Source organism: Orbicella faveolata, unplaced genomic scaffold (assembly GCF_042242905.1).
Source record: "Orbicella faveolata isolate gen_17 unplaced genomic scaffold, um_ofav_v1 contig_3, whole genome shotgun sequence".
In the NCBI taxonomy this organism is placed as follows: domain Eukaryota; kingdom Metazoa; phylum Cnidaria; class Anthozoa; order Scleractinia; family Merulinidae; genus Orbicella; species Orbicella faveolata.
In genome coordinates, this window is record NW_028301558.1 from 8,480,624 (window position 1) to 8,495,661 (window position 15,038).

Genomic DNA, 15,038 nt, shown 5'->3' on the forward strand with positions numbered 1-15,038 from the left:
GTTTTTCATTTAGTGGTTAATGCGCTTCTCGTCTGAACAAGTCTGTAGAACAATACGTATTGTTCTAAGAGGTATTGTTTGATTGTTTTTTTTTTTTCGTTGATTTATCTCTAATGGTTGAAAAAGTCCTCTTGATCTTGTGCTATTTCGACTTTATCGATGGCGATTTTAAACCAATTCGGATCACACAAGGAGTGAAAATGTTTTTCATCGCTCAGTATTCCTTAGAGTATACTAAATTGTCAGTGAGTGAATATTGTAGTTACGGGTGATTGAATTTGTTTGACAGTTGCGGAAGTAAACAGCCTTTGTTTGAGTTTTGTTTTCTTGCTCAGTTTGCATTCGTTATGATATTAGCAGTGGTAAAGAGAAAAAGTTTATTTACAGCATTTAATATAGAATGAGCAAAAACGAATCTATAAGGCTAAATGGCTTGAAATTGTAATCCCTTGCACGTTTCAATCGTGATGGTGGCTTTATTAAAGAGAAAATGATATACTGTATTTCAATTATTTTCAATACAATGAAAAAGTCATTATCTATTCTTAGAACTAAACTACTTAAGTGCTCACAGACGTTTAAACCAAGAACGTTTGTCTCAGTTTTTATGTGGTGCAAGTAATTCCAGTTTGAATTTCGCTTCTAGAACGAGGAATGTTTGACTGTTGTTTCCATTGTGTGAGCCTGAGTGCTGACCGCGGTAGCAGGATTTGATGAGGAATATTTTAGTGGCCATGTATTTCAAAGGTTAGCCTTATTTTCATCTAACTGATAACAAAGTCATTATCCCTTCTTTCTACTCGAGTGTGCATCTTATTACTTAAAAAATCAATCAAATTCACATCACTGTTCACAGCAATTATTTTACAGTGCATCTTGTTTCAGTGAGACTGTTTATGTTAATATTGGTTGCAATTATGATTTGTTCATTAATCATTATGGGTCATCATGGCTTTTTTCAATGTTGTAACATTTATTTGATATACAGCTGTCAATGAATATTTAATTTAAATCATTTTCTTTCGAAGCAACCGAGCGCGCGGGTTTTATGAGTGGTAACATAAATTTACTGGATAGCTGACGTGAAGACCGGAGAATGTGTAAATATTTAAAATCAAAGCGGGTGAAAAATAAAGGGGAAAAAAGAGAATAGTAGCTAAAGTAGTCGCTGGGTTTGTTCAAGCTTGTGTTGGGGGTGGAACTTAGCAAGTTTGTGAAATAATTGTTACTTTACTCCATTCTAGTGTTTTTTTTTTAATTTTCGCGACAATTAAATTTCGCAATGAAGTTAGTGAAAAAAGCAAACAGTTAAGAGATCCAGTCTAAATCACTAATTTACGTTTCTGAGTATATTTGTCATCAATTGAGCTCAGCAAATCAGTGATCCATCATTTGACTGGTTTGCGAAATATTTGAGTTCTGAGTTACTGCGGGGTTGCCTTAATTTTCTTAAATTTGTTATGATGATTATTAGTGAAGAGAGCAAGAGTCTCTCTTTAGAATTAGCGACGAAGAAAGGGTACCTTTTTAGCGGAGCTCCGGCGACCCGAAGGGCCGCCAAGCGGAGCCCCATACTCATATAGGAGAGAAAAAGAAACCCATGAGTTGATTTTCTCATGGTTATCATGGCTAGCGGTATTGCTCGTGGGCGCGTATGCACGACGGCGACGACGACGGATTTGCCCAACATGGCGGCCATACTCCAAATAATAGATTGACAGATATGCGACCTTGGTTTACCGTGTACTTCCTTGATATTGGACATCCACGTTATGATCAATTGACACATGTCAAAACAAGGTATCCGCTGACCAGTATCACGTGACCATATCGCGGGCCCAAGTTTACAGCTCCTTGAGGTCACGTGTTTTTTTGGAGTTGACCGCCGACCAAGTGCTGGTTATCGATTGGATCGCGGGCTAATATTAGGTTAACTTGTTGGAAACAGGGCAGGATTGTTCGGAAGCCAGTTAACGCTGACCCAGGATTAAAAGTTAACCAAAATATAACTTTTTCTTCTATACAAATGTTTTTTGCTGTTTTGTTTTGTGTATAGGGTGATTATTAAAACTTAAACCAGAAGGCCAAACGATATACAGAAAACCTCACCGCAAAGTTTCAAAACTCAAATCAAAATTCTACTTTTTTCTGGGTTAGCTTAATCGGGCTTTGAACAACCCGGCACAGGAGCTACGCTTTTAGGCTGGCCTAAATCTATATATTAGCAGTATACAGCGATCTAGTCGCGATCGAGGACTGTATGACTGTCTCAACTTTACGTTACGAATTATTTGTTGTCATCGAACACATTTGTTGACAGAATAACTATCAAACTAACTAGCTAATATGTCGAGTTTGTTTCGGACATTCTAGCTAGTAGAAATTAAAAAAAAAAAGCGTTAAAGGATCAGTTCAGCACAGAGTTTAGCTTAAGATAATTTTCCGCTTATTGAAAATCTAGAAAACTTTGCCGAGTTGATAGATTCGCCAGGATTAAGGCGCTCCGATGATAAATTAGCATTCTCGCTGTCCACCGGGACTCGCCGAGTTTTAGTTAAGGTCATTCCACTGAAATAGAACCTACACTGAGATTTTCGTCAAACTTTGCCTATTGACTGTTTTATTGTAGGAACTTAAATTTGGAAATAAAAATGAGGGGCCCCCATGTTCGTTTAGGAACAACAGCTCCTTGTTTGTACCATATAAATACTGACAATAGCACCATGATTATAGCCACGATTGCTTGCTAAAATCACGTTTCCGATGATTGTTTCTTGCTCAACACTGAGAATTGGCCCATATTTATTTTACCTTGAGAAATTTATTACTCAATTGAACACAACAGAAAAAAATGGTAGGTCACCATACCGGTTTTCGAGAAAATGACGATTTACCTCTATGGCGAGGTCCAGCCGTAAAGAAAAAGCCGCCATTTTTTAATGCGCGCGCTAATCACGCGTGAAATTATGCGCAGTAGGGAGCGCAATGCAATACTGGGGAATAACCTTAAAAGTATTTGTCTTTAGTCGAGGGATACAGGACTACAAGGAATTAGTTTCTTCCTTTTTAGAGCGGGTGAAGTTTCTGCGCCGAGACAGTGCTATGGTAGTTAGTAAACATAGCTTACCTCCAAATGACTGCGCAGTGTCTGGATTGTCTGATACGGCAACAGAGAACTAACAGTGTGAAAAAAGGATGAGTGTTTTAGATCTAAAGCGATCACAATAACAACAATGAAGCGAAACTCACAGGCTTACATGCTTGACAAGTTGTTGAGAAAACGGCTCAGAAAGGTCAAATAAAATGTCCCTACTTAACTTAACGTTTGTTTTTCTTTTAGTGGTTGATGCGCTTCTCGTCTGAACAAGTTTGTAGAACAGTACGTATTGTTCTAAGAGGTATTGTTTGGCGGTTTGTTTTTTCCTTGATTTTTCCAAATGGTTGATGGAGCCTTCTTGATCTTGTGCCATTTCGAATTTATCAGTGGCAATTTTAAACCAATTCGGATCACACAGCGAGCGAAAATATTTTTCATCGTTCAGTATTCCAAAGAGTATACTAACTTGTTAGTGAGTGAACATTGCAGTTACGGGTGATTGCGTTTGTTGGGCAGTTGCGGAAGGAAACAGCCTTTGTTTGAGTGTTGTGTTCTTGCTCAGTTTGCATTCGTTATTATATTAGCAGTAGTAAAGAGAACAAATTTATGTTCAGCATTTAATACAGGATGAGTGAAAATTAAACGAATGTATAAAGCTAAATTGCTTGAAATTGTAATCCCTTGCACGTTTCAATCGTGATGGTGGCTTTATTGAGCGAAATTATATATTTCAAGAGACCTCTTTAGCTTGGGCGGTTTGTGTTCCCATTACAGACCTCGTGATGATACTCTTGAGAATTCTTGCTTTCAAATTTTTAAATAGTCGCATGTATTTTAATGAATAATTTTAAGATGGATAAAAGAAAAATTATCTAGAGAACATTACGTGGTCTACAATGGAAAAAAAAAACCGCCTAAGCTAAAGAGGTCTATTATTTTCAACGCAGTGAAAAAATCTTTACCTATTCTAAGAACTAAACAACGCAAGTATTCACAGATAATCAAAGTGGCGATTAAATCAAGAAAGATTGTCTTAGTGTTTACATGATGCAAGGAAATCCAGTGTTAATTTCGCTTATAGAACGAGGAATGTTTGACTGTTGATTCCATTTTGAGAGCTTAAGTGATTTGATGAGGAATATTTTACCGGTCGTGAATTCTGAAGTTTAGCCTTATTTTCAACAAAATGACAAAGTCATTATTTATTCGTTTCATGAAATAATTTACGTATCCACAACTAACCAAAGTGGCGATTAAACTAAGAAAGTTTGCGTGATTTTCCTGCACTGATAAAACAGGTACTTTTCATAAAAAACGACACAACCCTTAGATGTGTATAAACATTACCTACTCATAGTCTTACACTGAATGTGCCAAATTAATATTGATTTTTATGTCTTTTACAATATCAAGAACTGTTACAAAAAAAAAAATTATAATGCAGTTTATTCCTCAAAAACGTTGCAGGCAAACAATTATTTGCTCGATCATGGATGTTTCCAGTTTGTTTTACTCGTGGCAGACAACGATTCAATGAATTAATTTATCTTGAATATTATGTATGTTGAGCCTGTGGAGCTTGTTTATCAAGAACTCAAATAGACCGTGAACAAGCTGTTTTGTCTTCTTTTTCTGATTTTTGAAATACTACGACTGCACATAGTTTTGTGGTTTCACCAAAGACTTGTGAAAATGAATTCTCTGTCTAACACGCATAAATGTTCTTGGTAAAGTTGGAATCGAGTGTAAAGCTCAATTTTTTTGGAGCAGGAAAAACGTTTAACACAATAACAAAAAGCTACAGCAAATAATTAAAAAAATCTACAACATGAGTCAAACAATTCTCGAGCATTCAATATCGGCATTAGACTTCCCACAAGTCGACCTTTTCTTAATCCTTCCCGTGTTCATCTCCCTCCAGCGGGGCAAGGAGACAATTTTGAAGCGACGAAGTCGCGTGCTTTCAACGGCTAAACCAACAGGCCACGGAGAAGTATTATTGGGAGAGGATTTCTAGAAAGTCTATATCGGCAATCTCACTGGTCTTTGTCTGGAGCGAAATTTTTGACTTGTTACTTCCAACATATCTCTGGAATTTTTAGAAGACGTACAAAACGATTTAGTTTTAAAGCAGCTTACCCTGAAAATACTTAACGGTCAACAAATCATCTGGTCGATAGTGGATGTTTATCGTTTCTTTTCATTCAGTGGCAGTCATAAAGTCAATCAATTAATTTATCTTGAATGTTTCTGGGTTTTTGAGCCTGTTTCCCAAGAACGCAAATAGATTGCCCTCGTATCCTCTTTCTCATTTTTAAACCAAAATTAGCGATACAATGATTAACATTGAAGTTAGTTTACCGTGCTCATTTTCTTGTCGCTTACTAATTCAAGAGTAATTATTTAGTGCTTTAATATATGCGTTTGGTATCACACGCACTTTTTGAGCTGTTTGAATAATCAAGATAAACTAAACTCCACCTTCAGTCAGTTAGCTTTTCTAATCTAAAGTAAAATGAGTGAAAAATGTGTCATTACAAGTCGACCTTGAAGCTAAGTCGCGACAAAGAGAAGTCAGGAAATTCTGACGTAGAAAGGACTTTGCCGCGAAAGTCAGTTCTAGGCGATTATCTACATTCCCATTCCTATCGATTACCTTTCGTCTCACACTTATTACCTTCACTTTTTTCTCCCTCTGTTTGCTTTATTCCCACTCACTCCGTTGTTTTAAATAAATAAAATAAATATGATAATAAAATAACTTTATTTACATGTTTACTTAGTGTCAAGTGTATTCAGAAATGGTCTATTGTAGTGGGTCCATTTTGGTGATTTAACATAAACAATAGCCCTTTTGTTATTAGAAGCGCCGAGTTTCCGAAGCTTAGCGAGGAAACTTGTGATCATCGGAAAAATTGTCGGCATGACAAATTAGCTACCTTAGAGGAGTGAGGAGTGTAATTTTTGTTATCACAAGATCAATGTCCACCGGGGGAGCCCAAAGGGACACTTGACCGGCTGATCGAAGACACTGTAAGTAAGTAAACAAATGTTGCAAATAGAACATAATTTATTAAGAATCCTAACTGGTGGGAGGCTGACCAATTGGCTATTTACACAACGCGCTGGAGGAGTTGAAACTCTTTGCACCATTTCCTTCACCCTCCTCTTCCCTAAAAGCCTTGCCCCAAATGCCTGGCATTTTGTCCTCGCCTTAACTCCCTCACCAAAGTGCCAGTCCTAGCTGTTTGTTTTGCCTTAGTTTCCCTCGTCCTTCTCTTCCCCTTATAGTCTCGTTCCATTCACTTGTCTTTCATTTTGTCTTGCCCCAAATTCCCCTGCCCTCTCCTCCCTCTAATAGCCTCGCCTCATTCTCTTGCCTTCCTCTTTGTCTCGTCTTTTAAATTCCCCCGCCCTCTCATCCCCTTTTAGTCTCGCCTCATTCCCTTGGCTTCCTTTTTTTTTCCTCCTGATTTTCCTTCCCTCTCTCCTTTATAGTCTCGTTCTAGATCTATTCTCATGTAAGTTACAGTTTGTTTCGCCCGAATTTCCTCGAAATGTTCTCTCCTTTATGGTCTCATCCCAATCACTTGGCTTCCCTTTTGTCTCACGAAATTTCCTCGGTCCCTCCTCCCCCTAATAGCCTTGGCCTATTCATCTGGCTTACATTTCGTCCCGCTGTGTTTTCACTTTCGGCGGATATTTCCCCACCTCTCCTACCCTAGTGCGGGCCCTAGGGTTTTATTCAGGTGAGTAAGACCCCGGAAAGGATAACCTGCATGCAGAAAGCTTAACTGTAACAGGGACCAGAGTGGATCATGGAAAAGAGGGTCGTGATTTCTCTTTTACAATGACATTAAAAAAATACCAGAAAATTTAATTTATCATTGTGGTAAAGAATAAAAAATTGACGATTTATAACCTTCGGATCGGAAATTTTTTCTTTTTTCCCACTTGACATGACTAAAGGAAAATTGGATCATAGTAATTTAAACTTGAGTTTCATGAGGAACATACGCAAACACAGTAAAGTGTAGTTAAGTAACGCCATTTGTTACGAAATTTTCTTAAAAAGTCGCTGATCATCAACATCTTACTGCGTGCACTGGTGAAAACAAGCTCAGTGATTGCTGAGATCTGAATAAACACAATCATTCTTTTGTTGCTGTTGTTGTTGCTGTTCTCGTTGCCACGCACGGAATAATCCCACGCGTAAAAATAAAAAAAAGAAAACCGTTCATTCTTCTTAGAGGGCCTTGATGAAGTTGAACAGATACTTCAGATAAGACGTGTTTTTTTTTTTTAATAATAGCAGAGGTCTCAGGCCTGCAAAATTAAGTTATAGCTGAGAATTGGGAGAAAATTAAACTGACAACTTAGACTAGCAGATTATGTCACCCAGACCCTATTCAAGATCATGTTTCTGCAAGTAGAATTAGTGTGTTCATTCTTCTTGGTTTTGTGCTTATGCCAGTGCTTGTGTCGCTGCCGTCCTCACTAGCTTATGCTTATGCTTGTGATTATTTTGCTAATGAAAGCTACACCTAAAAAGAGAGAAATAACCGCCTTTTTTCAGGTAACAGCACATGAGCGCGTGCGCGTAGAAAACGTAAGAGATTTCCCTCAAACTAAGCTCGATAGCGAAATAAATGCTCATTTTCTCTTAAACGAGCATGGTGACCCCCAATTTGTTTTTGAGGTATTTGCTAAGAACAGTCTAATAAAGGGCATATTTGAAGAAGAAAAAAGTTTGATAGTAGAACATGACTTTTTTGGAAAATAGTTCCGTACTGGGTGTATTTTGGCCAAGGCGAGGACTTCAAGCTAACCACGGAACTGTCCGAAAAATTGCAATATTCCCACTACCAGGCAATCAAAAACGGCTTAAATGAAGCAATACTGCTTATGTGAAGAACTGAAGCTTTGCTTTCACGATAAAATTTTGTGTCTTTCAAGTAACCAAGACTTGAAGGTGATTTGAATGGTATGAAGGTGATTCGAATTTTTAACGCGCAACCAGTAAAAATACCCCATTTTAAGAACCTGCTGACGCGTAAACAAGCACGATGACCCCATTTTTTATTGCATTTTTTTAATGTTCATATCATGAATGTTAATTATGCCAAATTTCAAAAAAAGTTTGATAGTAGAACAATTTCAAGGGAATTACCTTAGGGCGGAAACGACACTATCTCCTGACGGAAGCGCTCGTTCCTAACCCCCCTCGAGGTGGGCTGGATAACTGTATTATCTTCGTCCGCCATCTAAACCGTTAAGAAAACGAGAGAAAAATGACAAAGTCAGATCGAAAGAGGCTGTGGAATTTCAGTACATTTTAACGTGAAAGTACAAGATGGGTTCCTGGTAATTTTAAAGATATCAGTTTTAAGGTGAAACACGACAACGCAGACCTACCATTCTCAATATCACCACCTTTCTTTGTTATGTCAGTGAACTGACATGAACTGAACTCTCTTTTATTTCTGTTTCTTTAAAATGTAGATCACTCTGTGTTTGTCACTCTAGAATTTTCACTTTACTAAACGATGGTTTTGCTCCAATATATGCATAGATTTGCATGGATACTTTCAAGAACTCGCGAATTCGATTGCAGTAAGAAAAGAAACTGCAAACTCAGAGCACACGCTTCTTCAGTTCTAGGGTATTCAATTACCTCTTTTAAGTCGTGGATACGCGAAGCGTAGAAACGACTATTAGTATGGGGCAAAATATGCAAACGTGTCACTCACTGAGATGTAAACTTTTGGCCGATAACATGGAGAGCCTGGGTACGACTTTTCTCGGAGATTGAGCGCGGCCATTTTGGTTCATGTGTTTCGCTTTTGTAAATATGTAGTATTTTGCCCAGGGCTTTTGCTCACGCGTAGATGAAAGCTGAGAGAGGTATTTATGACTGTGATCATGTACTGGTCACAACAGCGCGGTAGGCGAGGTCAAAGAATTGTTACCAGTCAAAGTCAGGAAATGAGATCGTGTTTACCAGACGTGGCTCATAGCTTTTTTCTTGGGTAAGACTTCCAAGGTAAGCCTAAGGTAGCATGTTTCTGTATTGTGTTTTTTTATGTACACATCGAAATTCTGGCGGTGCTGGTATCTTAAATTCGAAATTAAAACCGTGATTTAATTATTTTGTATTTTAAAATAAGCTTTAATTCACTTCAAGCAAAAAATTCAAATTGCTTAATCTTTTAATTTTGTTGTTCTTCACACTACATTTCTTCTGTATTCTATGCAGTTCGACCAGAATGAGCATTTCTTCAGCATCGACGATCGAGTAAATATGCTCTAAAATTTGATTGATAGATGGACAAATTAGCATTCAAGAGATTGTGTAGATCTAGTTTTTGTGAGAGAGATTTACTGTCCAAACATGTCAAACACAAACCATGTCAAACAAGCATAGTGGCTGGTTATGTATGTACAATCTTATTTTTGGTCTAGAAACGAGATACATAAGCAACTGTAATCAAAACTTGAAATAGTTTTGAATATTTCTGCTTTGCTAGTGAAATGAACACAAACAATTCCCAAGATAGGAATAAAATAATGTGATCTCTAGCTGTTTCCAAGAAAGAAGCTGTTGTTATTTTTATTGTTTACGTTACAATCTGCAATACCCTTTTTATTTTGTATTGCATCAAGCTGAGGGGACTCCCTATAGTTGACTCAAGGTACACTCTCTATCAGGCGGGAAGTATGAAAAAAAGGCAGGGATTTTAAACATGCATTGCTAATTTACCCACGAATAGAGAAGTAATGAGTCTACTGTAGATATGTGAAAGGGGTTTCAAGTTTAAAGCTACATGTCTATAAAAGGGTAACCTGTTCTGAAAAAAAAACCGCACTATACAAAAGGGAAAGTATATTTACCTTGGGGCAGAGCCTCCTTGTGTAAAACTTGGTAAGGTCCCTTTTCCCAACCCCCTGGGCATAGTTACGTGGAGAAAACTTATATAACTGTGAACAAAATCATCCCCTTCACTTTGGGTTCAAATTCGATAAAACCTTTTTGGTACAAGATGTAGCAGGGGATTTCATGGAAGAGTATCATTTTCAGCCAGGCTTTTTCAAGTAGCCCTTTCTGGGAGGAATGCTGAAAACTGTTTGAAATGATTCTTGTAATATTTGCAGAAATACTTTTCTCTCTATTCCCACTTAACAGCTAGCTAAAATCAAATTGTTCATGTTTGCTTTGCCTAACTAATTAAAATATTTATATACATAAATTTTTTATTATTAGGCAGGGAGACCACTACAGCCTAGCCAATTACAGTGGATCTGTGTCCCGCTAAAGTAAAATTGTGCAAAATATTCTTGGCATTCTCAAGCTGATTGTCTTAAAATAATAAATGACATCATGGCATCATGTGACATATGTTCTGCATAATTGCAATACAGCCTTTTCATAATGCAACACTCGAATGTTAACTTAAGAAGCGCCACAACCAAATTACCTTGACCCAAAATGCACTGCTCAGTGACTCACTAATGTTATACAGATGATGACCAACAACTCTAACTGGGTGTTAATTTGGGACTGGTGATTAAGGTGAACTTTTATTTAATGGCGTTGTGCAACAGACTGTAGAAGTCCATTGACACTACATGTACAAGTTAAGGTAAAAATAATTTTTTTCCAATGCCAATCAAAATTAATTAATATATTCCATTTTAAAATTTATAAGCAGTCTGAATAAACAGCCTGTAATTTGATTTTTGTTTGCTTGCCTAGTTACACTGCACATGCACTACCTGAGCTTTCAAAAAGGCTTTCAAAAAGTCATTTCTATAAACTAATTATAGATCAAGTAAATGTATGCAGGCAATGTATCAACGACTTCTTCATAGTTTCCTTTGATTTGATTTGATTTTCATTTCCCTTTAACTTTATGCTCTACATCGTTCTGGAAACTGACTTTGTTCCTTAGAATACCTGATTTCAGAAGTTTATCACAAGCTTTTTTATAAACGTTCCTACGTTGGTCCAGATGGTATCTAGGAAAATAATACTCCGAAAATATGACAAAACGTTCTCCCTAGTTCTTTCTCTGGTAAACGAGTTTCTAGCCTGAGTGAAAAGTCGGCAAGCACATTTTGAACATGGTTGCCTGTTGAATGCAATCCTCTTACAGTTAACTTAGCATAGTTGATACAGTTCCTACCTTGTTCCTGTTGCTATCAACTGAAGGAAAATGATGCATCAGCGATGTAACAGAACTTTTTATTGGTCTACAGTGAGTGAGTTCCATGTGAAAACAAGTTTTGCCTATGTTTACTTGTAAAATGCAAAAATAAGACCAGCAGAATTATTGGCTGGTTCAGGTTTAAATCGACCAATGACATGGACTCCTCCATTTTATGTATTCTTTTCTTTGTTGTCAAGATAAACGTGTTTATACACGTTCGAAGTTTAATTTAACAGACCTGCAGCCTTATTGGTTACATTTATTCTCAATCAACCAATGAAATAGACTCTTATTCTAAATATACTTTCCTTTGAGGTAATTATGCACGTGGTATGACAGTTTGCAAATTTAGCGTTAGCAAGAAAAGGAAGAAAAAACAATTTACTCGTTGAAATCCACTTTCAAACTGACCTTGGTGGGAAAGTACTCTTTGCGAAAGAGCGATGTTGATGAAAGTGGACAAAGTTCGAAAATTCCGAATTCTCGTAGTTTTGTTGGACCTCCGGGCTTTAAACTCCTGAATTTATCTGCATGTCCATTTGCCTGGAAGTTTTTGCGTATCATCTTAATTTTGCTCCGTTTTAGATTAATTCTACCTTAACGAATTCAGCAATATTTCGTCACTTTCGGAAAATATTCACAGTTTTTGGATACAGTCTAATCAAAGTTGTTAATGTAATAAGTATAGATAAAGAACTTTTGGACTTGAATTTTTCACGTCTTAGGTTTGTTTGTTTTTTTTCTTTTCACTCAACATAGATGAAGGAAAATTGCACCTTAGTAATTGAAACTTATGTTTGTGACAAAAAATTAACACGACAGAAACGTTTCATTTTAAAATAAGCATGTGCATGGAAAGAGAAGTTCTTAACCTGACTCAGAAAGAAAATACGAAGTTGTTAAATTGCACCAAAAGTGATTCACATGAAAGGGACTTTCTCCGAAAAATGAATTTATTTTTGTATGTTTAAAGTGTTTCTCTGCACCGAGAAAAGTAATTAAAGTAATTACTAAACACTGAACTCAGTTGAATAAGAAAACTAAACAAATTACCTCTTAAGTAACTCAGCGTAACAGCACAGACTAAAAGGTAGAAACGAAAAGGAAAATGTGTGTAAGATGTAATTCAAAAACGAGCGAAAATGTAACTGCAAAATGTAAAAATGTAAAACTTATTGAAAGTCCCTTTCATGCCAAAGATTAATAACTAAAATGATAACTTACATTGTCAGCTTCTTGTATCGTTATTCAGGCTAAGCCGCACACTACTTCTCCTTTCTTTGTTTAATGAATTTCTTGTAAGATCAAGTTTGCCAAACAAGGTAAATTCTAATACGTGATGCTATCGGTCAAAACACTTTGTTTAACGTTCAGTCATGGTTTTGTCCAATAGAATGAAGCCTTCCATTCTTGTTCATTTTTGTTTGTCACGTTTAGTTTCCTTACTACTGATGAAATTATCATAACATACGCGAAATTACGAGGAAACTCGTGGTACTTAGATCCCTTAATATGAAAATTTTCACTGTCTCCGTTTGGTTTGAAATTAAAAAACAAATGTCAGTCTTGAAACCAGATTATAACGGCAGTCTTAGACCCAACTCAAAAATCTGATAGAGTAGTCAAGGTTTAGCCTTTTCAATTCTTACACTGATGTGATTCACGTTTTTTTTTTTTAACTAGAACGAACATTAAACTAGAACCATCAAGAGCATGAGCAAAATAATAAAGTATCTTGACTCAGAAAACAGGCTGGGGCTCATTATCTAACAACTTATCTCATTCTGTAAGAATCATTCTTATTGGATGCTACTGTTTTGTGAGCAAAGGAAAACTTTGCTTATAGGCTCGTTCTTTCTATTTTGAATCTCAAATTTAGTTTGTTATTTAGAATACTCGAAAGAAAGCTACTTGACACATTTTGGTCTTAAATTAATTTTTTTTCAGGGCACTAAATAACTGAGCAGTCCTTTTCCGAGAGTTTGCCATCTTGAATGTAATAATGCAGGCGTCTGTTGTAAGTGATCTTATTTTAAAGCTCGTGAAAATAATTCATTCTTGCTTACAGAAACAAGAATTGGTTTAATGTGAGCATATGACCAAATTATTTATATGTGAAATGCGATTACTTGAATTTGATAGTTTCTCCCAATCAGTTTTGGTGGAGCCAAACATTAATCATTTTCTATTTTCATATAACTAAAGACAAATTTTTAGCTCGACATCTGAACATTTAGTAAACTCAATTAAACGTATCTAAATATATTACCTTTGAAGTAATTAACACAGCGTTTCACTTGTTTTTTTCAGCAGAAACAGCAAAAAACTAAAATTTAGAAGAGAAAAAAATAGAGTCAGTGAGGGTTAACAACAAATTAAAACGAACAATGGTCTGAAATAAATAACCAGAACGGAATGAAAGCTTACATCGTCAGCTTCTTGAATGCTTGAGATATGTCGCTTGACAAAATTGGAGCTAAATGTTTTTCAAAGCGAACAAACGTTTGCTCTTCTTTATTTAAAGAAGTTCTCGTTAGAACAAGTTTGTGACGCAATATGTAAAAAATTAAAAAAAAATCAAGGTTTATTCTAACGGGCAGTGTTATTTGCTAGAACGCTGTTTAGTTTTGAAAGGTCCAATGGGACGAGGCTTTATATTTTTGATGTATTTCTTCAAGTTTGATTTGTGAGCGTTAATACGTGCGAAGGTAAACATAATCTTCTGTCAGTTTTTGGGCAAACAATAAAACTGATTTCCCTAAACTTAAAACAATTATTTTCAAAACTTGAGCTTAGAAAATGTATTCACTAACAGAAAACATTGTTGCATGAGTCAGAACTCGATCATCTTTCATTCTTGATTCAAATAATTGAAATGAACGAAACAGAAGTTTGACTAAAAGATAATGAAATCATTCTGAGTATCATTAATGCCCTTTCAATTAGGAAAAGACCCCTCTCTTATCTGTACTGAAATGGCAGGAACATTTCTTTATGAGATAATGTTATTAACGGCCGGTCAGTGTATCGAAATTTCCAAGTCTTGGATCGTTCCATATTGACTGAATTTTTGGCAGCAAAACTGGCACACTTGTTTGTTAACGTTTCGCTTGTCACTGTTGTTTTCCATTCCAATATCGATCAAGCATAACTATAGCCTTCAAATTTCTAGTAGGTCTACAAGCTTGATCACCTTGATGGGTCAGCTGTAGGGGCATATTTATGGAATATCTTGACTCTCGTTCTCTCGCACCAGTAGTAATTAAGTTGATCTTTCGGGCCTGTATGTTTGTTATGGTTCAAGCAAACTGTAAGCAGTCCATGTTTAATATTTGCACTGTTTAATTTGAATTTGCTAAGGCCTTAGAGCAGTATTAAAGAGACTGGGCATTCTTCAAGGTGGGTCCCACGGCAGCTTTTTCAGTTGAAGGCGAAAACGAACTCGTGTGTAGAGGCATGTTTTCTATCTAAAGGATGACTTAATTTTAATAGCGAAATTATGGTGGTTATCAAAATGACAAAAGTTCATCACCATGTGTGCGAAAATCTGAATATCTAATTCACTGTCAGAGCAAACTCTCGTTCTTTCATTCATATACCAAAAGTAATTTCAAGATAAATATATTTTCAAGTGAAAGTGTTTTAATCCGTTAAAGAATCGAACGGGACGAACTCTTAATCATGGCTATAGTTCACTAGGATTACGAAAACAGTAATTAAGATTAAAACTTTGA

General features: G+C 36.3%; 1 long non-coding RNA gene across 1 annotated transcript in view; it reads left to right on the forward strand.

The window, feature by feature from the left end:
* The first annotated feature begins 31 nt into the window (after positions 1–31).
* LOC149106246 (uncharacterized) overlaps positions 32–15,038 on the forward strand; it is a 19,736-nt gene continuing 4,729 nt past the window's right edge. Inside the window, exon 1 of the long non-coding RNA XR_016209706.1 lies at positions 32–6,130. This is a non-coding gene — a long non-coding RNA (uncharacterized LOC149106246). The remainder of the gene's footprint in view (positions 6,131–15,038) is intronic.